The following is a 24,989-nucleotide window of genomic DNA, read 5'->3' on the forward strand; positions in this document are numbered from 1 at the left end:
GGGGGGAGGGGGTGGTGGCGGCAGGTGTTGCCGGCATGGACTGTGCGGGAGAGGTCGATGTTCGGTGGGGAACGGGGTGGCGGGGGGGGGGGGGGGGAGGGGGAGGGGGGCAGTTGCTGGCACGGACTGTTGGGAAGTGGAAGGGGCCCAATGTTTTGGCTGGGGAGGGGTACTGGCTCCTATCGGGGGGGTGGGAGGTGAATGCTCGCTCTGATCAGGAGGCAGGGGAGTGGAGGAAGCCTCTGAGGCCTCTGTGGTGGGTTGAGCGGGAGGTCTTTGGTCTGATCGGGGCCTTTAAAATAAAATGTATTTATCAGTGTCACAAGTAGGCTTACATTAACACTGCAATGAAGTTACTGTGAAAATCCCCTAGTCGTCACACTCCGGCGCCTGTTCGGGTACACTGAGGGAGAATTTAGCACGGCCAATGCACCCAACCAGCACATCTTTTGGACTGTGGGAGGAAACCAGAGCACCCGGAGGAAACCCACGCAGACACGGGGAGAACGTGCAGACTCCGCACAGAGAGTGACCTGGAATCGAACCCGGGTCCCTGGAGCTGTGAGGCAGCAGTGCCAACCACAGTGCCACCACCAGTGCATATTAAACCTTTAAGATTTAACTATTTAAACAGTGCAGCCAGGCTTTGCTGGTGTGTTGACCCCCCCGTGCCCCCCCCCCCCCCCCCCCCCCCCCACCACACTATCCTCCTCTCTCACTTGACGATGTTTAACAGGCCCATCTGCTTCTTGTGACAGCGTGTGATAAAATCTGGAGAGAAAGACATCATTTTTCTTGCCAGAACCAACACTTTTTTTTAGTTAAGATTTCACCCAATGAAATAAAAGGTTTTTCTTATTTAATCAGATATTTGCCTTTGGATATAATAGACATACGGAAAGAACAAAGCTATCAACTATCACTGACGGCGAATTAATCGGTTCATTAATGCAATGTGTGAGGGAAAGTTACCATATTCATTGAAAAAAAAACATTGTACTGTTCCCGAGAATGTGAACAGAAATGTTGCCCATTCTTCTCTGTGGAATTAGCTTCAATGTGACATAGCTGGCCATGGGTGATTAACTCTCCTTCTCGAATAGGTGGCAGAAGCAGAGCAACTTTCACAAAGGAATGAGATATTAACCTGAAAAGGGGGGAAAAGAAACAATGGGGGGAGGGGGGGCAATGTGGAAAGGGCAATTAACTGGACTAACTGGAAGACTCTTCCAAATAGCCATCATTAGACCAATGGACCAAAAGGCTTCCTTCAATTAAATTCTAAGATTCTCTGGTCGACTCAGTACTGTAGTTTCAAGAAGGCTTGCGACATCTTGTCCACTCAGCACTTCACTGGCCAACAGCAGGGCTTCCCACAGGGTCAAGGATCCCAGGGGGGCAGAGGTCACCCCAGCCGATAGCTCTCAGCCAATCAGAGAACGGCGGCTCTCCTGTACTCAGTGGTGCCACTGAAGGTGGTGGTGGCTGCCACAGGTACTGCCACTGGTACTACACCCAACCAAACCTCTTGCCCGCCACTGGGTTAACACAGAAACATAGAAACTAGAAGCAGGAGGAGGCCATTTGGCCCTTCGAGCCTGCTCTGCCACTCACTTTGATCATGGCTGATCATCAAATTCAATATCCTGAGTTCTTCCCTTCCCCACATATCCCTCGATCCCTTTAGCCTCTAGAACTATATCTAATTTTAATATTAAGGAGTCCCTTTATAAGGACTCAATGGGTGGCAAAGGGGCACAGTTGTTAGCACGGCTGCCTCACAACGCCAGGGACCCAGGTTCAATTCTAGCCTTGATCGCTGTCTGTGCGGAGTCTGCACATTCTCCCCGTGTCTGCGTGGGTTTCCGCCGGGTGCTCCAGTTTCCTCCCACACGCCAAAGATGTGCGGGTTAGGTGGATTGGCCAGGCTAAAATTGACTCTAGTGTCAGGGGGACTAGCAGGGTAAATGTGTGGGGCTACAGGATTGGTGCCTGGGTGGGATTGTGGTCTGTACAGGCTCAATGGGACAAATGGTCGCCTTCTGTACTGTAGAGATTCTATGATGACGGGCCAAATGGCCTCCTTTTGCACTGCAGGGATTCCATTTCTATTCTTTTTCCTTAACATTCTGACCTGGCCAGAATATATTGAAACAGTAAACTGAGGAGCGTGGCATGTCGAATTCAAAGTGGTGTACATCATACGATGTGTGGAACATCACATCACACTCATCGACCTGCATGGTGTCATTGTAAATAAAATCTAGTATAATCCACACAGAGGTTGTAACTCATGGTTATGTTTTGAAAATATCTCAAACTCCTTGACTCCAGCCCCAGCAGGATTTTCTCGTTGGGTTTTCCTTCACAACTGAGTTTACGGAGCAACATATTGTCCATGGGGGAGGGAAGGGAGTGGAGAGGGAGATTTATTTTCTCTGTGAGTATAACATTTCCTTTGTTATATTCGTACAGTTCAGCGCAAATTCCAAATGAAGGACATCTTCATGGATGCTTTTAAGATGCCACTACACATTAGGGAAATTCTCACTCGTGGCTATCCTTGTTCAGACAAGCACAGTGAAAAATGTTATCTGTCACAAACCCTGTCACATTAAACCTCCTGATTTAATTATAAAATTGTGTTCATTTCATCCTTTCGCAATATTGTCATCATGGAAACATTGGAGCAAGGAGCAGGATAGGCCATTCAGCCCTTCGAACCTGCTCCGCTATTCATGGCTGATGCTCTATCTCAATGCCATGTGTTATATTGCAGAGATTGATCCCTCTTTTGAGAAGCCACGCCGAATCCCCCAAAGAGGAATACCTCACTTCGTAATCTGTTATAAGTGTTTGAGAAGGTGTTAACTGTTCTTCACTAACGATTAGAGGTTCATTAATAAAAATACCTGACCGTCACTCTACGTGGATAATTAACATTTATTTAACCAACTGGGAACTTTAACTAAAAAGGTAACATATCGATTAAAGTAAGGTTCTACTGGAATGCTGTTCAAATAAATATAAGGACCATTCATTACCAAAAAGATAATCATAAAATCATAGAATCCACAGTGCAGAAGGAGGCCATTTGGCCCATCGAGCCTGCACCGACCACAATCCCACCCAGGTCCTATCCCCTTAACCCCACATATTTACCCTCCTAGCCCTCCCTGGCACTAAGGGGAAATTTATCATGGCCAATCAACCCTAACCCGCACATCTTTGGAGTGTGGGGGGAAACCGGAGCACCCAGAGAAAACCCACGCCGACAAAATGCAAACTCCACACAGACAGTAACCCGAGGCCAGAATTGAACCTGGGTCCCTGGCGCTGTGAGGCAGCAGTGCTAACCACTTTGCCACCGTGCCGCCTGGCTTTAGCCACCGATCATAACCGACTTTAGTCACTCACAAAAAATATTTTTTGGGGCGGCACGGTAGCACAGTGGTTAGCACTGCTGCTTCACAGCTCCAGGGACCTGGGTTTGATTCCCAGCTTGGGTCACTGTCTGTGTGGAGTTTGCACATTCTCCTCGTGTCTGCGTGGGTTTCCTCCGGGTGCTCCGGTTTCCTCCCACAGTCCAAAGATGTGCGGGTTAGGTTGATTGGCCATGCTAAAATTGCACCTTAGTGTCCTGGGATGTGTAGATTAGAGGGATTAGTGGGTAAAGTATGTAGGGATATGGGGGTAGGGCCTGGGTGGGATTGTGGTCGGTGCAGACTCGATGGGCCGAATGGCCTCTTTCTGTACTGTAGGGTTTCTATGATTTCTATGATTTCCAAACAGGTTTTGTGGGTTTGGAAAAAAAACTTTTGGAATTCTTCTGGCGATGCTTGCTGTCTGTAAACTCTTTCTGATTTGGTACCCTTTTGTTAGATAGACGGAGAGTTCTCTTAAGAGATATTTTTTAGCTGGCAAGGAGCTGTTCTTCCCTCTCTAGGTGTTGAGAGGTGGCAGCCCTTCAGTTGAACTGCAGACAGGCAGGTGAGTTCCTCTTTATAACTGTGTTGACCTGTCAATTGTCCTGCACCAGGATTGGTCTGACGTTGTCAACAACAGCAGATTCAAACTTGATAGGTTCCGATAGCTGAGTGTCTTTTTTCAGCAGATAGGCTGTCAAAATTCAAAAGCCTGCAAAGCCTGTTGCCAAGGCAACCCTGATGTTTGGTCCTTGTTATAAATGTTGCATTCTGTGTACCCTGTAGGCACCTGCGTTTTAAACATCCAACCACCGACACAAAACCAGGGACAACACTTCACAAACCCAACTCCACAACACACGTTCCCGCTTTCTCTCCACACCCTTACATGGGAGGCTCCTTATTTTTAAACAGTGACCCCTTGGTTCTTGATTCTCCCACAATGGGAAACATCCTCCCCACTTCCACCCTGTCAAGACCTCTCATGATCTTGTGTGTTTCAATCACGTTGCTTCTTATTCTTCTAAACTCCAGCAGATATATAAGCCTCACTTATATAGGCTTTCCTCATAGCACAATCCACCCATTCCAGGCATTAATCCAGTAAACCTTCTCTGAAGTGTTTCCAATGCATTTACATCCTTCTTTAAATAAGGAGACCAATACTGGAAACAACACCCCAGATGTGGTCTCGCCATGTAGGTTCTCATAACAATATTGGCAAAGTGCTTTCTAGATTCTCCATCTTACGGAATTTAAGTCTGAAGACACATACTAACTGTGGTGAACCACTGTAACACTGTCTGTATATGGGATATGCCTGGGCACGCCCCTGCTGTAATACTGTCTGTATATGGGATATGCCTGGGCACGCCCCTGCTGTAATACTGTCTGTATATGGGATATGCCTGGGCACGCCCCTGCTGCCTCAATCCGGGGCTCCGCCCTCCTCAGGGTATAAAGGTGGCTGCTCTCCACCCCTTTTGCCTCAGTTCGGGTTAGCCATCGGTTTGGGAGTGCTTCTGTTCTTGTTAATAAAAGCCTGTTGTTTCACAACATCTAGTCTTTGCGTGAATCAATGGTGCATCGCTAACTGACTCAAGAACAGCTTCTTCCCTGCTGCCATCTGACTTTTGAATGGACCTACCTCACATTAAGCTGAAATCAAAAGAGAAAAGACTGGAAAATCTCAGCAGGTCTGGCAGCATCTGGAAGGAGAGAATAGAGCTGACGTTTTGAGTCCAGCTGACCCTTTGTCAAAGCATTAAGTTGATTTTTCTCTACACCCTAGCTATGACTGTAACACTACATTCTGCACTCTCTCCTTTCCTTCTCTATGTACAGTATGCTTTGTCTGTCTAGTGTGCAAGAAACAATACTTTTCACTGTATGCTAATACATGTGACAATAATAAATCAAATCAAATTCTGATTGTGCAGAGAAAAATCTAGCATCCAGCAATACCTTTGCAACAGTTCCCAGTGTCAGGGGAGGTTAGATTTGACCATCATTGATGGGGATAGCATTTCAGAGCATCCCTCGTTTTCAATTCCTCGGATATGCTGATCACCCTGCACCAGAAGGAGTATTTCTGCAGAGTAAAATGGGTGAGCTAAGTGGACGGGAGGGTGTGTGGGTGGTGGGTGAAGGGAGAGAAACCAAACGCCAGGGAATATCAATCATTCTCCTGATTAGAAATCCAGATCTGACCTGCAACCTTTGCCCCTCCCACTATTGACCACCCACCGTCACGAGACAGAATTGTGCTTTGAAAATTCTGTAGCGCTGCAGACGAAATGTGGGGAGAGTCCCACTTTGGGAAAGGAGTCAAGTTCCTGGTGAGACCACACCTTGAGTATTGTCCTAGTCTGAGGAAGGACATTCTTGCTATTGAGGGAGTCCAGCGACGATTCACCAGACTGATTCCCGGAATGGCAGGACTGACATATGAAGAGAGATTGGATCGACTGGGCTTTTACTCACTGGAATTTAGAAGAATGAGAGGGGATCTTATAGAAACATATAAAATCCTAATAGGACTGGACAGGCTAGATGTGGAAAGAATGTTCCCAATGTCGGAGAAGTTCAGAACTAGAGGTCACAGTCAAAGAATAAGCAGTAAGCCATTCAGGACTGAGATGAGGAAGAACTTCTTCACTCAGAGAGTTGTGAACCTGTGGAATTCTCTCCACAGAAAGCTGTTGGGACCAGTTCATTAGATATGTTCAAGAGGGAGCTGGACGTAGCCCTTGTGGCTAAAAGGATCAAGGGGTATGGAGAGAGAGCGGGAATGGGATACTGAGAGTGCATGATCAGCTGTGGTCATATTGAATGGTTCAAAGGGTCGAATGGCCTACTCCTGCACCTATTTTCTACGTTTCTATGTACGTAGGTGATGTTTTCCTTATTAATTGTGCACTAGAGAACATTGAACCTGGTGCAACTGTTCCCCCTCGTGATTATGGTGGAATTCATCCAGAATGTGTTTGCTTTCATTTATTCATGGGATGTGGGCGTCACTGGCTGGGCCAACATTTATTGCCCATCCCTGAGGGCATTTAAGAGTCAACCACATTGCTGTGGCTCTGGAGTCACATGTAGGCCAGACCAGGTAAGGACGGCAGATTTCCTTCCCAAAAGGACATCAGTGAGATGGGTCTTTTTGACGATCGACAATGGTTTCATGGTCATCATTGGACTTTATATTCCAGATTGTTTATTGAATGCAAATTTCACCCTCTATCGAGGTGAGATTTGAACCCCGGTCCCCAGACCTGAGTCTCTGGATTACTAGTCCAGTGACAATTCCACTAAGCCGCCGCCTCCCCTTAAGGGATGTGTAAGGAATATAAACCGGCCCAGCTCTCTAATTGGAGACGATCGCAGTTCCAATGAAGGAAGTGGCTCCGAGTGCGGTCAAAAAAATTCTCAGCTCAAGAGAATTACAGGACAAGAATTCTCAAGAGAATTGTACCCTACTAATCCCCCTGACACGAAGGGTCAATTTAACATGGCCAATCAACCTCACCCGCACATTTTTGGGGTGTGGGAGTAAATCGGAGGAAACCCACGCAAACACAGGGATAACGTGGAAACTCCACACAGACAGTGACCCGAGGCCGGAATTGAACCCGGGTCTCTGGCGTTGTGAAGCAACCATGTTAACCACTGTGCCACCCTGCCACCCCCAAGTTATTAGAACCCTTTTTCTCTACACATTCCAGCTAACATCATGCAGTGATGCTTCACAGCTCCAGGGACCTGGGTTCGATTCCCGGCTTGGGTCACTGTCTGTGTGGAGTTTGCACATTCTCCTCGTGTCTGCGTGGGTTTCCTCCGGGTGCTCCGGTTTCCTCCCACAGTCCAAAGATGTGCAGGTTAGGTTGATTGGCCATGCTAAAAGAAATTGCCCTTAGTGTCCTGGGATGCATAGGTTAGAGGGATTAGTGGGTAAATATATGGGGGTAGGGCCTGGGTGGGATTGTGGTCGGTGCAGACTCGATGGGCCGAATGGCCTCTTTCTGTACTTTCTATGATTTCAGTGGACTGAAGGTACATCTGGTTTAACACTCTCTGGATCTAGAATGTCCAGTGTATAGATGTTGCCCTAAGAATGTGCTGGAGTTGCTTTATTCTATGGATTAAATAGGCAGAGTAAGAAGTTTAACAACACCAGGTTAAAGTCCAACAGGTTTATTTGGTAGCAAAAGCCACACAAGCTTTCGGAGCTCCAAGCCCCTTCTTCACCTGAAGAAGGGGTTTGCAGCTCCGAAAGCTTGTGTGGCTTTTGCTACCAAATAAACCTGTTGGACTTTAACCTGGTGTTGTTAAACTTCTTACTGTGTTTACCCCAGTCCAACGCCGGCATCTCCACATCTTAAATAGGCAGTCCATGTGACCATGAAAGAACTGGTTGAAATGATTTGACCAAAGCGTGCAGAAGACAAGGGACTGAACTTTATAATCTTTGACCAGGTTGGGGATGCCAAAGGGAAACTCAGTGCTCATTTGCCTCCTGCTCCCGCCATCCTAACTGGTCAAATCAAGTGCCAGATGGCCAATCAATGGCAGGCCACTGCTTCCGCCCTGGTACCACTGTGTTGTAGCCGTTATAAAACAGTGCCAATCCTTTACACAGACACTGCCCGGATAAAGCAGCGGGCAGCATAAAGTTGGGCTCTTAACAAATGGGATAATCAGTCAGTCAGTTCAAATCGGTGGTCAGGCTGCCACCTTTCCTCTCCCTTCCGTGGGTGGGATTTTCCAGGTCTGCCCATTGCTGGGATCATCCGGTCCCGCCAAGATCAATGGGGGATTTGCATCTGCCGCAAGAATGGAGCCGGAAAGTTCCAGCGCATAATTTTGGAAACGTGGGCGTGATGACATTGTACTGTTGACTCAACACCATCACGCCCTATTTTACATTTGAGGGGGTGGACAGGGGACACGTAACATTCAACCCAAGGAGTGAAAGATCCAAATTCCATCATTCGCAGCCTTTTAATGTTTTCATGAATATGTCACCATCAGCAACATTCCTGTGTTTAATTCATTCAGCAATTCCTACTTCCCTCCTAATTTTCTTCCGTCCTCTGAATACCCGCTTCCAATGATTGTTACTAATCAATTCATAGAATCCCTACAATGCAGAAGGAGGCCATTCGGCCCATCAAGTCTGCAGAAGGAGGCCATTCGGCCCATCAAGTCTGCAGTGACTCCCCACTGCCTCGGAAAAGCAGCCAGCATAATCAAGGATAGCGTGCGTAAAATATTTAGATATTTTACCTGGGCCTTATCCCCGGAATCCCACATATTTACCCCACTAAGACCTCTAACCTACGCATCCCGGGACACTAAAGGGCAATTTAGCATGGCCAACACACCTAACCCCACATCTTTCGGACTGTGGGAGGAAACTGGAGCACCTGGAAGAAACCCACGCAGACACGGGGAGAACGTGCAAACTCCACACAGGCAGCGACCCAAGCCGGCGGGGAGGCGATGGTCTTATGGCATTATCGCTGGACTATTAATCCAGAAATTCAGCAAATGTTCTGGGGACCTGGGTTCGAATCTCGCCACGGCAGGTGGTGGAATTTGAATTCATAGAACATAGAAGAACATAGAAAAACTACAGCACAAACAGGCCCTTCGGCCCACAAGTTGTGCCGAACACATCCCTACCTTCTAGACCTACCTATAACCCTCCATCCTATTACGCTCCATGTACTCATCCAGGAGTCTCTTAAAAGACCCTATTGAGTTCGCCTCCACCACCACTGACGGCAGCCGATTCCACTCGCCCACCACCCTCTGTGTGAAAAACTTACCCCTAACATCTCCCGTGTACCTACCCCCCAGCACCCTAAACCTGTGTCCTCTCGTAGCAGACATTTCCACCCTGGGAAAAAGCCTCTGAGAGTCCACCCGATCTATGCCTTTCAACATCTTATACATCACTATTAGGTCTCCTCTCATCCTTCGTCTCTCCAAGGAGAAAAGCCCGAGCCACCTCAGCCTATCCTCATAAGGCATGCCACTCAATCCAGGCAACATCCTTGTAAATCTCCTCTGCACCCTTTCAATCTTTTCCACATCCTTCCTATAGTGGGACGACCAGAACTGAGCACAGTACTCCGAGTGGGGTCTGACGAGGGTCTTATATAGCTGCATCATTATCCCCGGACTCCTAAACTCAATCCCTCGATTGATAAAGGCCAGCACACCATACGCCTTCTTAACCACCTCCTCCACCTGCGGGGCCGATTTCAGAGTCCTATGGACCCGGACCCCAAGGTCCTTCTGATCCTCTACAGTACCTAAGAGTCTTTCCCTTTATATTGTACTCCTTAAAAAAAACCTGAAATTAATAATCCACTGACAACCATGAAACCATTGTTGATTGTCGGATAAACCCATGGTTCACCAATGTCCTTAAGGGAGGAACATCTGCCGTCCTTACTTGGTCTGCCCTCCATGTGACTCCAGAGTCACTGTTGAGCCCTTGGACAACTAGGGATCATAGAAATCATAGAAACCCTACAGTGCAGAAGGAGGCCATTCGGCCCATCGAGTCTGCACCGACCACAATCCCACCCAGGCCCTACCCCCACATATTTACCCGCTAATCCACGCATCCCAAGACTCTAAGGGGCAATTTTTAACCTGGCCAATTAACCTAACCCGCACATCTTTGGACTGTGGGAGGAAACCGGAGCACCCGGAGGAAACCCATGCAGACACGAGGAGAATGTGCAAACTCCACACAGACAGTGACCCGAGCCGGGAATCGAACCCGGGACCCTGGAGCTGTGAAGCAGCAGTGCTAACCACTGTGCTACCGTGCCGCTAAATGCTGGCCAGCCAGCGATACCCATGTCCCATGAATGAATAAAATAAAATTCTAAACAGTCTCAGCTAGAGGCGTATCAGATCTCTGAGCCCCTTTAGACGTTCATTGTATTAGGAACCAATTTTGCTCCACCTTAGCTTGCTCAGTCATTAAATTCAATTGTTGAAAATTGTTTGAGGTCTGATACTGAGACTACCAATAGACCATGAGGTCAGTTGTAGTAAACTCACTGGAACAGTTTATTAACACGTCTTTATCCTAGCACAGTCAGCACAAGACTGGCTCGGCAAGCTCCACCCAGGGCGGAGCTTGAGTCCCGGGTCACCTGACCCATTCTCTTAAAGGGGCATGCCCCAACATACATAACACAACCAGTATTGCCTTTTGTCGCCATACATTGACGAGGCAGCTTAGTTTTATCTACTTGTGAGTTATTTGAATGGTTAAGTTGTTTTGCCGCTCATACTTGCCATCGCCAGGGATCTGCTTCACTTGTGTGTCCTGAATAAAAGATCTGAGTCATCACACTGACACATGGCTTAAATATCTAAATATTTTACGCACGCTATCCTTGATTATGCTGGCTGCTTTTCCGAGGCAGTGGGGAGTGTAGACTGGGTGGGATGTTGGTTTGCGTGATGGACTGGGCTTCGTTCTCGACCCTTTGTAGTTCCTTGCGGTCTTGGGCAGAGCAGGAGCCATACCAAGCTGTGACACAACCAGAAAGAATGCTTTCTGTGGCGCATCTGTAGAAGTCGGCGAGAGTTGTAGTGGATAGGCCATGTGATAATTTAACACTATGGTATTGATGCATTTAGGAAATAGAAGGGAATACAGGATTATTCTGATACAGTTAGTGTGCACAGTTGTAGGGATACCGATTGTGGATCAAAAGTCTTTGGGTCACTTTTCTTTTCCCCAGACTCGCCCACACATCCCAGTTAGTCATTTTAAAAATGCCCTCAAAGTGGAATATAATCACACAACCCCTTTCTCGATAGAAACCCATGATTTATAGCTATTTTTCAAGACAATATTTAATCCACTCAGCCTTTGGTTTAGACACCAATGCTCTTCCTTATAGCTGGCATGGTGTAAAGTTATATTGAATTAAATGCTCACCATGGAAACGAGTAGCTCACTCATCTGACAGTTTGAAAGACACACATTGCTTTCCAAAAATGTTCCTTTATATTAAATGCTCAAGATATCAGGAAGGTTCTGGTTTACTGGTAAAAAGGTTTCAAAAGTAATTAAAGTAAAGGTGTTTGATTTGATTTGATTTATTATTGTCGCATGTATTGGTATACAATGAAACAGTAAGAAGTCTCACAACACCAGGCTAATGTCCAACAGGTTTATTTGGAATCACGAGCTTTCGGAGCGCTGCTCCTTCCTCAGGCGAGTCAATCATTCACAGTGAAAAGTATTGTTTCTTGCACGCTATAAAGACAAAGCATACCGTTCATAGAGAAGGAAAGGAAAGGGTGCAGAATGTAGTGTCACAGTCGTAGCTAGGGTGTAGAGAAAGATCAGCTCAATGTGAGGTAGGTCCATTCAAACGTCTGACGGCAGCAGGGAAGAAACTGTTCTTGAGTCAGTTGGTACGTGTCCTCAGACTTTTGTATCTTTTTCACGACGGAAGAAGGTGGAAGAGAGAATGTCCGGGGTGCATGGGGTCCTTGATTATGCTGGCTGCTTTTCCGAGGCAGCGGGAAGTGTAGACAGAGTCAATGGATGGGAGACTGGTTTGAGTGATGGACTGGGCTTTGTTTATGATCCTTTGTAGTTTGTTTGCAGAGCAGGAGCCATACCAAGCTGTGATACAACCAGAAAGAATGCTTTCTATGGCGCATCTGTAGAAGTCGGTGAGAGTTGTCGTGGATAGGCCATGTGATAATTTAACACTATGGTATTGATGCATTTAGGAAATAGAATACAGGATTATTCTGAAGCAGTTAGACAAGGAAGGATAGGAGGGGCTGCGGTAGAGTAGTGACTAGATGGGCTGAGTGGCCTGTTTATGCGCTGTGCATTCTATGTAATTGGAAACAAACGCTTGGAGAGAGTTAGACATGGTTGGTTTCTGTTAAAGGATACTTTTGACCCAGTCAGACCAGAAAACATTCATGCAGTAAGCAGTCTACTGCTACATGTACTGGTCCCAGTCCAGTGCCTCTAACTTAATTTGCAAAAATGGTCTATTGGCACAAAGTCCAGCTGGAACAGCAGCACTGACAATGATGGATCAATGATTGGGCTGTATCCAAATTCCACACTCCTGTACTGAGTTCACGTTCACCGCTGCTTTCTTTCCTCTATTGTGAGCGAAAGGATTTATTAAAGCTTTGCAACAGGTACGGGTCGGCCCAGAATTTGAGGTCAACTTGATGGGGAGCCTAATGGCGCTCGTTATTCTTTATACACAACAGAGCAGCAAACCTAGGCAAGGGGCAGGTATGTGACTCAACAAAGAAATTGGAAAATTACCATCAACTGTGCACTCTGCCATCAACTTCACGAGAATAGGATCCCTCTGGCTGCCTTCCTGTCCTGGGCAGCATGAGGTTCCTGTGGCTTCTGTGATAAAATGGATATAAACTCGCCCACATAAAGTTAAGTCAAGTCATTTTGAGGCTAAGAACATAGAACATTACAGCGCAGTACAGGCCCTTCGGCCCTCGATGTTGCGCCGACCAGTGAAACCAATCTAAAGCCCATCTAACCTACACTATTCCAATATCATCCATATGTTTATCCAATAACCATTTGAATGCTCTTGATGTTGACGAGTCCACTACTGCTGCAGGCAGGGCATTCCACATCCTTACTACTCTCTGAGTGAAGAACCTACCTCTGACATCTGTCCTATATCTATCACCCCTCAGTTTAAAGCTATGTCCCCTCGTGTTAGCCACCACCATCCGAAGAAAAAGGCTCTCACTATCCACCCTATCTAATCCTCTGATCATCTTGTATGCCTCTATTAAGTCACCTCTTAACTTTCTTCTCTCTAACGAAAACAACCTCAAGCCCCTCAGCCTTTCCTCATACGATTTTCCCACCATACCAGGCAACATTCTGGTAAATCTCCTCTGCACCCTTTCCAACACTTCCACATCCTTCCTATAATGCGGCGACCAGAACTGGTTTTTAAGAAGGTTTTTAATGACTGGGGAGGGGGGGTGCGGTGGCGGGGGGGGGGGGGGGGGGGGGGGGAATTCTCTGGCCGTTCACACCGGCGGGATTCTCCAGTCCCGCTGGCAGTGCACTCCCTTCCCATTGGTTTCCCAGCAGTGTGGAGTGACATTAATGGGAAATCCCATTGGGGGCAGCGGGTCCAAAGAATCCCTACGCCAGCGAGCAGCACGTCACCTCCCACTGCTGAGAACCACACGGTTGGGAGGCTGGAGAATCCCGCTCAAGGTAATCGTTGTCCCCTGCCACTCTCTCCAAACACTGCAAAGTGCGGAGTCTCGCGCCTTCAGGTTTTAATTGTCGATATTTCAAAAGATATTAAATTTACAAGCTTTCTTTTTCATTATTTTCCTAGGGCGGCACGGCGGCACAGTGGTTAGCACTGCTGCCTCACAGCGCCGGGGACCCGTGTTCAATCCGGCCTCGGGTGAATATCTGTGCGGAGTCTGCACGTTCTCCCCGTGTCTGCGTGGGTTTCCTCCGGGTGCTCCGGTTTCCTCCCACAGTCCGAAAGATGTGCAAGTTAGGTGGATTGTCCATGCTAAATCGTCCCTTAGTGTCAGGGGGACTAGCAGGATAAATACATGGGGTTACAGGGATAGGGCCTGGGTGGGATCGTTGTTGGTGCAGGCTCGATGGGCTGAATGGCCTCCTCTGCACTGTACGGATTCTGTGACGATTCTATTTCTTAATCCAATCTTTCTTTCCCTACCCTTTATTCTTTTCTTGCTGTACCTGGTTTGTGATTGAATTTACACTCTCTTGTCAATTTTATTTTGCAATTCTTCTGTCTGCAAGTTTTTAGCCTGTTCACTCAAATCTCAGAGTATATCAGCAATATGCCACCCAAACTGTCATGGTGATTATGTAGGCAAGACTAAATCTAGCAGTTGGCAGGCACTGTTTATTGACTGATCAATGCAAATTTTGAGCGATTTACCGTCGGTACATATAGTATCATTAGACACTTCACATATCTTTATCTCATCGCCTGTGCTTTGAAATTGGGTGTGCTTGCAGTTGACCTGATGTTGCACTATTTCACAAGGTGTTGTGGTTTTAGCAGTTAAACCCTGTGTACAACTGCAAGTAAATAACCAGAAACAAGGTTCTGGACCCCAATTCAAATCATGTATCTGTGGTGGACTGTGTGGCCACACCCAACATCCACGTGCAAGATATATTTTGGGCTGCAGAATGAAAAAGAACAACTCTGATCTTTCTCACATTAGGGTACAACACTTGCCACAGTCATAGAATCCCCTACAGTGCAGAAGGAGGCCATTCAGCCCATCGAGCCTGCACCGACCACAACTTCACCCAAGCCCTAGTCCCGTAACCCCACCCTGCTCATCCCCCTGACACTAAGGGGCAATTTAACATGGCCCATCCACCTAAAGTGCACACCTTTGGTGTGTGGGAGGAAACCGGAGCACCCGGAGGAAACCCATGCAGACACGGGGAGAATGTGCAAACTCCATACAGACAGTGACCCAAGGCCGGAATTGAACCCGGGTCCCTTGCACTGTGAGGCAGCAGTGCCAACCACCGTGCCACCCTGCCGCCCTTGTCAAACACAGAATTATAATCGTGGGATAATGGGTCGTGGGATAGGTGATGCGCATTTCTGTGACATTTCATGTTTCGTGTGCTTATCATACATGAGGTATGTCGGGGTTTCCTGTGACAGCCACTGTTTCACACCAGGGTGTTCGATCTCCGAATTTCCACCACGCCCTGGAAAAGCATTTATTGTTTTGAGCAAAGAGAACCCAAATTGTCCCGAAAGGCTTTTCTTTTTTTCTTGGCTGCCACTCCTTCATTGGAAACTCTCTCCAGAGTCTATCAATCAGATGGTCTGATTGTCACACAGTTGAGAGAAGATAAATAGAGACACACACACAAAAAAAAAACAACCTTCCCCCGCAGCCAAGGAAACCAGAAAAAGGAGTTATCTTTCAATCATGAAGTACGGTTGTTGTTCTACCCACTTTTCATTTGAAACTAATTTAATGCCTGAGCGAACAACATGGAAATGCTCCAGGGAGAGTCACAAGCTTAGTCCTTTGGCCAGAACCTTTTCCCTGTCGAACAATGTTAATGCACCCCACCCCCTCAATTTCCCATCCATTAGAATGAGCAGGTTTGCCGAGCTCAGTAGTGAAGGGGCCCACTAAACATGTTAACTTCATTTCTCATCTCAGCGTTAACCCTACAGTACAGAAGGAGGCCATTCGGCCCATCGAGCCTGCACCGACAACCATCCCACCCTATCCCCCTAACCCCACACATATTTACCCTGCTAATCCCCCCGAAACTAGGGTCAACTTATCATGGCCAATCCACCGCACATCTTTGGACTGTAGGAGGAAATCGGAGCACCCGGAGGATACCCACGCAGACACCGGGGAGAACCTGCAAACTCCACACAGACAGTGAGTGACACAAGGCCGGAATTGAACCCGGGACCCTGGCGCTGTGAGGCAGCAGTGCTAACCACTGCGCCACCGTGCCGCCCTGTAAAGAAGGAATAAATGATTATGCGTCGCCCAGTCAGCCCATCAGCACATTCCAAACAGCTTCTCTTCTGGCGTACAGTCACTTTCTCAAGTAGGCAAATATAGCAGCCTGTCTCGAGCCCATAAGCTGCAAAGTGAATGAACGAGTGGCTAAGCAATCTAAGATTGTAATAAGCAGCTCAGAGCCAAGTGTCTTTAGAATGTGTCACAAGTGTCATAATGTCACATGAAAAAGCCACACGAGTGGAGACAGTTAACAAGTTCCATCATTGGCACAATCACATTCAAAAATATTTCTGCAGTCGCTCATGAGATCATGAGAGATAGGAGAAGGGGTAGGCCATTCAGCCCATCGAGCCTGTTCCCCCATTCAATAAGATTTAATTTGGCCTTGATTCCACTTTTCTGCTTGTCCGACGCATAGCCCTCTCCATCATGGAGTTTTTTTTATTTGTTCGTGGGACATGGGTGTCGCTGGCTGGGGGGGCCAGCATTTATTGCCCAACCCCAGTTGCCCTTGGAGGGCAGTTGAGAGTCAGCCACATTGCTGTGGCTCTGGAGTCACATGTAGGCCAGACCAGGTAAGGACGGCAAATTTCCTTCCCTAAAGGACATTAGCGAACCAGATGGGTTTTTCCAACAATCGACTATGGTTTCGTGGTCATCAGTAAATTCTTAATTCCAGATTTTAAAAAAAATTGAATTCAAATTCCACCATCAGCCGTGGCGGGATTTGAACCCAAGTCACCAGAATATCAGCTGAGTTTCTGGATTAATAGTCGAGCGATCATAATTGCCTCCCCTGGCAATGTAGATGGTTTGCTGTGGGACTGAGTCGTATCAGGAGGATCTCAGGTTTCATCACTGACTGGCCTTTAATGAACTTACCCGCAGTCAGGATGGAGCTTGTTTTGAGGCTTTGTGGCTTAAAAGCTCAGGGTTGCTTCTCCTGATTCTCTTACGAGTCAGCAACCTCAGCAGGGCCCGTACCTCAGCCTAGTGAAGCAGGCCTGTGGAATTTCAGGCCTTAGTTTCAGCCCAGAATGGTTTCTAGAAAAACCCTAATGCCTATTGACGTGCTTAAGGTGATGATGAGCTGGGTTCCGCGCCCCCCCCCCCCCCCCCCCCGCCCCGCCCCCACCCCAACCCCCCCATCCACTGCCAGCCCCCACACCATGTTTTTCCATGACGGAGGCAGCTTGCCCTTGGCCACTGGCAAAATCTTCCAGTCCCGCCAAAGTCTACGCCATTTTGTGTGGCTCCCCTGTCCCGTCGTCGGGGAACCCGCCATGAGCGGGAGTCGCCTTTGGTGGAACCAGAAGATCCTGCCAGTGGAAAGAGCGGGAAAATCCCGGCCGAAGCTTACTTGCTCTGAGGGGCAAGAGGCGGAAATTTACTGCCTCCTCCACCAGCGGAATTTTCCAGCCCCGCCGCAGCCAATGGACTCTTGAACAAATGGCTCTCCAGACTTAACGGCCCCACCCCTGCCGTGAGAGGGCCAGAAAATTCTGCATAAGGTTACGGAAGTAGGTCTGGGATCATTTCAGAAGCTCGAATAAGGAAGTGGTGCAGTACTGGAAAATCTCATCCTCCTGGTGTCCTCATTCTGAGAGCTTTCAGCTGCTTGAAGCTCTGTAATACTTCATTCAGATGATCTTTTAGTGACTGGGTGGTGATCAGCTGTTTCAACCCTGGCTGATACAGAAATGTTTTGATCAGTTGCATTGTGCAAACTGCTGACAAAGCGAAGTCTGCACAGATTGGGAACTGAATCTAAGACATTCTGCACTACATGACAAGGAGTGGGCCTCTTCATGCATAGAGGCATTGGCCAACAGAAAAAGACAGTTTGGACCAGTGCTCTTATTTCCCAGTTTATACTCGCGTTCCATTTTAAGACAGACAAAACCAGTTTGGACCAGCACAGCGGCACAGTGGTCAGCACTGCTGCCTCACAACGCCAGGGACCTGGGTTCGATTCCCGGCTTGGGTCACTGTCTGTGTGGAGTCTGCACGTTCTCCCCGTGTCTGCGTGGGTTTCCTTCAGTTTCCTCCCATAGTCCAAAAGACGTGCTGGTCAGTTGTATTCTCCCTCAGTGTACCCAATCACCTGATGAAGGGGCAGCGCTCCGAAAGCTCGTGATAGCAAATAAACCTGTTGGACTTTAACCTGGTGTTGGGAGACTTCTTACTGTGCCCACCCCAGTCCAACGCCGCATTTCCACATCAGTGTATCTGAACAGACGCCAGAGTGTGGCGACTCGGGGATTTTCACGGTAACTCCATTGCAGTGTTAATGTCAGCCTACTTGTGATACTAATAAATAAACTTTAAAAAATTTACTCTTATTTCCCAGTTTTTAGGACTTATTTTTATTCTGGGTGAGGAAATTGCATGCTCGAAACTTACTGTAGGAACAATGACCCAGGCTTTAGGAAGGTCTCAACTTTAGCTGAATGCAAAATACTGCGGATGCTGGATTCTGAAACAAGAGCAGAAAATGCTGGAAAATCTCAGCAGGTCTGACAGCGTCTGTGGAGAGTGAATTTTACCGACACACCCACCCCGATTCAGGGGGTGGGCGAGGCTTGGGGAAAGACATTCTCCATTGGCCTCAGACAGGATTGTACGCACCTTGGGCGGACATACCGGTAAAATTCCGCCCAATGTTTCGAGTGAGGACAGCCCTGACTTGAAACGTTGGCTCTATTCCCTCTCCACAGATGCTGTCAGACCTGCTGAGATTTTCCAGCATTTTCTATCAATGCCTACTAGGCGGTTAAAAATAAATAAATAACTCACATTTCAACAACCGCTTTCGCTTCAGAATGTCTCAACCTCTCCCATGGCTAAAGAGGTGGGTCGGACACATAGTCCAAAATCTTCTGCAGCCCCCCACCCCCACCCCCACCCCCTGCCAGTGGGATCTTCCAGGACAGCCAAAGTCAATGGAATGGCTCACCACATCTGACACAGCCAGAAAACCCCAGCCTGTTGCAAGGAAATGCGACAACAAAATAAGGCACAGCAAGCTCCCGCAAGCGTGAACAAGATCCACACTCAGGTAGTCTGTTTCAATGTTGTTGGTTGGGGGATAATGGGAGACTGGGGAGAACTCCCCTGCTCTCCTTCAGAAAGAGATTCTTTCACGGTGGCCTGGGCAGGATTTTCTGTGCATCCCATCCCATGCTTCGTGGTGGCAGAGTCATAGAATCAAAGAATTCTACAGTGCAGAAGGAGGCCATTTGGCCCATTGAGTCTGCACCGTCCACAGTCCCACCCATATCCTATCCCCATAACTCCATACATTTACCCTAGCTAGTCCCCCGACACGTAGGGGCAATTTAGCATGGCCAATCCACCTAACCCGCACATCTTTCAGACTGTGGGAGGAAACCGGAGCACCCGGAGGAAACCCACGCAGACACGGGGAGAATGTGCAGACTCCACACAGACAGTGACCCAAGCTGGGAATCGAACCCGGCGTCCTGGCGCTGTGAGGCAGCAGTGCTAACCACTGTGCCACCAGCCCACCATTGGCCAGCGGTGGGATCTTCTGGTCCCGCCGTTGTCAACGGGATTTCCCATTAAATGTATGCCACGCCACCGAGTAACCCGCGGCGGGGGGTGTTCCATCTGTGGGACTGGAAGATCCCGCCGGCCTGATCAGCCGGAAAGTTCCAGCCAAAGTCTCAGTAGGTAGGAAATTGAGCCGTGGGCTTCATTTCGGTCGCTTATTTGAACTGCTGCCACCCGCTGTGCCCACTCTGCCCAAATACTCATGAATTGGTGTACTGCACCTCACTTTGGGTACTGTGAGGTGTAGGGCATAGCCAGAGAAATTGGTCACTTTTGATCTTGTTTTTTATCTGGAAAATGAAGATGATGATAGCCAAATTCTACCCGGACGCTCGCAAACTCCGGACAGAACGGCTGGATAAGGAGGAAGATATGGATCTCAGAAGGTTAAAATACTGAGGTCACCAAATAGGACATGCCACATTCGAGTGTTTGATGGTAAACAGCGTTCCAGCAAATATTGCAGTGTTATTTTGATCGCTTTGTATGTACCTGATACAGACTTTACAACATTATATTTGTAGAAGCAACAATGACCACATGACAGCATTGCCTCTGGATACACAAAGTGTGAACCTTATAGCAGGCTGTCGAAAGTCAGTTTGGTCGCATTGTACTTGACCCATTCGAACTGCTTTCAATGATGAGTTTGACAAGGGGATGCTGTGCATTGGGGCAAGGTTGAATTTAAGAAATTAACAGCTGTCACAGTATTCCAGCTGGACTTTGCGAGAAATATTCCTGGATTGCGTTTTCCTTAAAATTCCTTTTTCTTGGCCGGTGATGAGATGTCTGGGTGGGTTTCCTCCGGGTGCTCCGGTTTCCTCCCACACTCCAAAGATGTGCGGGTTGGGTGGATTGGCCATGCTTAATTACCCCTTAGTGTCAGGGGGGCTAGCAGGGTAAATACATGGGGTTATGGGGATAGGGTCTGGGTGGGATTGTTGTTGGTACAGGCTCGATGGGCCAAATGGCCTCCTTCTGCACCGTAGGGATTCTATGATTCTACCTTCTTCACAGACTGGTTACTTGCTGGAGTCAAAAAATGTGTGCAGCCCCAAACATCTTAAGCTGCTTCATCAGTGACCTTTCCTCCATCATATGGGTCAGAAGTGGGGATGTTCGCTGATGATTGGACAATGTTCAGCAGTATTCACCACTCCTCAGGTACTGAAGCAGTCCATGTCCAAAAGCAGCAAGACCTGGACAACATTCAAGCTTGAGTTGATAGTTGGCAAGTAACACGAGTGCCATGCAATGACCATCTCCAACAAGAGAGATTCTTACCATCTCCCCATCGGTGAATTCCCCCCCCCCCCACTACCAACGTCCTGGGGGTTGCCTTTAACCAGAAACTGAACTGGGCCAGTCATATAAATATTGTGCTACAAGCGCAGGTCAGAGGCTGAGAATCCTGCAGAGAGTGACTCCCTAAAGCCTGTTCACCATCTACAAGGCACAAGTCAGGAGTGTGATGGAATACTTGTCTGGATGAGTGCAGCTCCAACAACACTCAAGAATCTGGACACCATCCAAGACAAAGCAGCCCCGCTTGATTGGCTCCCCATCCACCACCCTAAATATTCACTCCCACCACTGACACGCTGTGGCAGCAACTCACCAAGGCCTGACCCAACCACAATCCTGTACTGGCGTGAAGCTCTCCATTAAATGGGAGGCGATGGCCGAGTGGTATTATCGCTAGACTATTAACCCAGAAACTTAGCTAATGTTCTGGGGACCCGGGTTATCCCGCCACAACAGTTGGTGGAATTTGAATTCAATTTTTTAAAAACTCTGGAATTAAGAATCTACTGATGACCATGAAACCATTGTCAATTGTTGGAAAAACCCATCTGGTTCACTAATGTCCTTTAGGGAAGGAAATCTGCCGTCCTTACCTGGTCTGGTCTCCATGTGACTCCAGGGCCACTGCAATGTGGTTGACTCTCAACTTCCCTCCAAAAGCAACTAGGGATGGACAATAAATGCTGGCCCAGCCATCGACGCCCACAAATGACTGAAAAAAATGAAATATGTATTTTATGGGCGGCACGGTGGCACAGCTGCCTCACAGCGCCAGGGACCCAGGTTCAATTCCGGCCTTGGGTGACTGTCTGTGCAGAGTTTGCACTTTCTCCCCGTGTCTGCGTGGGTTTCCTCCCACAGTCCAATGATGTGCGGGTTGGGTTGATTGGCCATGCTAAATTGTCCCTAGTGTCAGGGGAATTAACAGGGTAAAAGTGTGGGGTTATGGGAATAGGGCCTGGGTGGGATTGTGGTTGGTATAGACTTGATGGGCCAAATCCTTCTGCACTGTACATCTATTATTCTATGAAATCCCTAGTGCCAAGGTCCTTCCATGGAGAGGGATTCCTGCTGTCTGGAAGGATTCTTACCATTGGGTTTGTTTTCTGAGTGATTTTTTTTTAAGACTGTCAGGCGCACATCGGACATGAAGGGTGCTGTGAAGTTCTTCTTCAGACTTTAGTGGCTTTTATGTCATAATCACAGGAAGAGATGTGCGTTGATGCTGAAACTTGCGGCATAATCTCATCCTGTCGGAAAGTTGGGCCAGTGATGCATGTGAACAGTTCGCACTGGCAGTTTTAACAAAAATCTTGCAGTTGACATATGAGGGCTAGAAAGTTCGACTCGTCAACTCCGCAAAGGAGAGATACTCTCCCATTCTGCCCAGATAAGCAGCCACCTTATTAATCATCTCAATGATCGGCAATATAAATCATCAGCCATATAAATATTGTAGCTACCAGAGCAGGTGAAAGGCTAGGAATCCTGCAGAGAGTTACTCACCTCCAGACTCCCTAAAGCCCATCGGCTATCTATAAAGTCAGGAGTGGGATGGAATACTCCCCACTTGCCTGGATGAGTGCAGCTCCAACAACACTCAAGAAGCTCAACACCATCCAGGACAAAGCAGCCCATTTGATTGCTGCCTCTTCCACAAACATTCACTCTCTCCACCAGCAATGAACAGTGGCAATAGTCTGTGCCATCTGCAAGATCCACTACAGGACCTCACCAAGGTTCCTTAGGTGCCACCTTCCAAACCCACAACCACTGCCATCTAGAAGATCATGGGCAGTAGATAGAATCATTGAATCATAGAATCCCTACAGTGTAGATGGAGGTCATTCAGCCCATCGAGTCTACACCGACCGCAATCCCACCCTGACTCTATCCCTGTAATCCAATATATTTACCCTGCCCTGACACTAAGGGGCAATTTAGAATGGCCAATCAACCTAACTTACACATCTTTGGAATGTGGGTGGAAACCCGAGCACCCGGAGGAAACCCACGCAGACACGGGGAGAACGTGCAGACTCCACACACAGACAGTGACCCAAGCCGAGAATCGAACCTGGGTCCCTGGTGTTGTGAGGCAACCATGCTAACCCACTGTGCCACCGTGCTGCCCCAGATACCTGGGAACACCACCACCCTCAAGTTCCCCTCTAAGCCACTCACCGTCCTGACTTGGAAATATATCACCGTTTCTTCACTGTCATTGGGTCCAAATCCTGGAACTTCCTCCCTAACAGCACTGTGGGTGTACCTACACCTCAGGGACTGCTGTGGTTCAAGAAGGCAGCTCACCATCACCTTCTCAAGGGCAATTAGGGATGGGCAGTCACTCTCACCTCACCTCTGGAATTTAGCTCTTTTGTCCATGTTTGAACCAAGGCTGTAATGAGGTCAGGAGCTGAGTGACCCTGGCTGAACCCAACCTGAGCATCTGTGAGCCAGGTATTGCTCAAAATGTGCCACTTGATAATGCACTTGATGACCTCTTCCATCACTTTACTGATGGTCGAGATTAGACTGAGGGGGCGGTAATTGGCCAGGTCTGATTTGTCCTGTTTATTGTGTGCAGGACATATCTGGGCAACTTTCCACGTTGCTGGGTAGATACCAGTGTTATCATTGTACTGAAACTGCTTGGCTAAGGGCACGGCATGTTTGGAGCACAGGCCTTCATTACTATTGCTGGAATATTGTCAGGGCCCATAGTCTTTGCGGTATCTAGTGCCTTCAGCCATTTCTTGATAGCACGGGGAGCAAATCAAGGTGGCTGGAGACTGGCATCTCCCGAGGAGGCTGAGATGGATCAGCTATCCAACGCCTCTGGCTGAAGATTGTTTCAGCTTTACCTTTGCATTGATATTCTGGGCTCTTCCATCACTGATGATGGAGATGTTTGTGGAGCCTCCTTCTCCAGTGAGTTGTTTAATTGTCCACTAACTTGCACGACTGGATGTGGCAGGACTGCAGAGCTTAGATCTGATCCTTGGTTGTAGAATCATTTAGCTCTGTCTATTACTTGCTGCTTATGTTGTTTGGCAAGCTTAGGTATGCCTGATGTTGCTCCTGGCATGTGCTCCTGTACTCTTCATTGAACCAGGGCTGATCCCTGGCTTGGTGGTTATGGTAGAGTGGGGGTTATGCCGGGCCATGATGTTACAGATTGTGGTTGAGTACACTTCCACTGCTGCTGATGGCCCACAGTACCTCATGGTTGCCCAGTTTTGAGTTGCTAGAGTTCAAAATCTATCCCATTTAGGTGGAGGGTGTTCTCGATGTGAAGACAGGACATGGTCTCTGCAAGGACCATGCGATGGTCACTCCTACCGATACTCATAGAATCCCCACAGTGCAGAAGAGGCCAATCGGCCCATCGAGTTTTCACTGACTCTCTGACAGAGCATCTTACCCAGGCCCTCTCCCCCGTCCTATTCCCGTAATCCCACACAATTATCATGGCTAATCCACCTAGCCTGCACATCTTGGAACTGTGGGAGGAAACCGGAGCACCCAGAGGAAACCCACACAGACACGGGCAGAACGTGCAAACTCCACCCAAGGCCGGAATTGAACTCGGGTCCCTGGAGCTGTGAGGTAGCAGTGCTAACCACTGTGTCACCGTGACGCCCCTGATACTGTCATGGATCTCACCAAAGTTCCTTAGGCAGCATCTTCCAAACCCACAACCACTGCCATCTAAGAAGATCAAGGGCAGTAGATAGAATCATTGGATCCCTACAGTGATTTGATTTGATTTATTATTATCACATGTATTAACATACAGTGAAAAATATTGTTTCTTGTGCGCTATACAGACAAAACATACCGTTCATCGAGAAGGAAAGGAGAGAGTGCAGAATGTAATGTTACAGTCATATCTGGGGTGTAGAGAAAGATGAGCTTAATGCAAGGTAGGTCCATTCAAAAGTCTGACGGCAGCAGGGAAGAAGCTGTTCTTGAGTCGGTTGGTAGGTGACCTCAGATTTTTGTATCTTTTTCCCGAAGGAAGAAGGTGGAAGAGAGAATATCCGGGGTGTGTGAGGTCCTTAATTATACTGGCTGATTTACCCAGGCAACGAGAAGTGTAGG

General features: G+C 48.0%; 1 protein-coding gene across 1 annotated transcript in view; it reads right to left on the reverse strand.

Moving 5' to 3' along the window:
* Positions 1-24,989, reverse strand: part of exo5 (exonuclease 5) — a 449,516-nt gene that overhangs the window by 11,580 nt on the left and 412,947 nt on the right. The window lies entirely within an intron of this gene.

Source organism: Mustelus asterias, chromosome 12, assembly GCF_964213995.1.
Source record: "Mustelus asterias chromosome 12, sMusAst1.hap1.1, whole genome shotgun sequence".
NCBI lineage: Eukaryota > Metazoa > Chordata > Chondrichthyes > Carcharhiniformes > Triakidae > Mustelus > Mustelus asterias.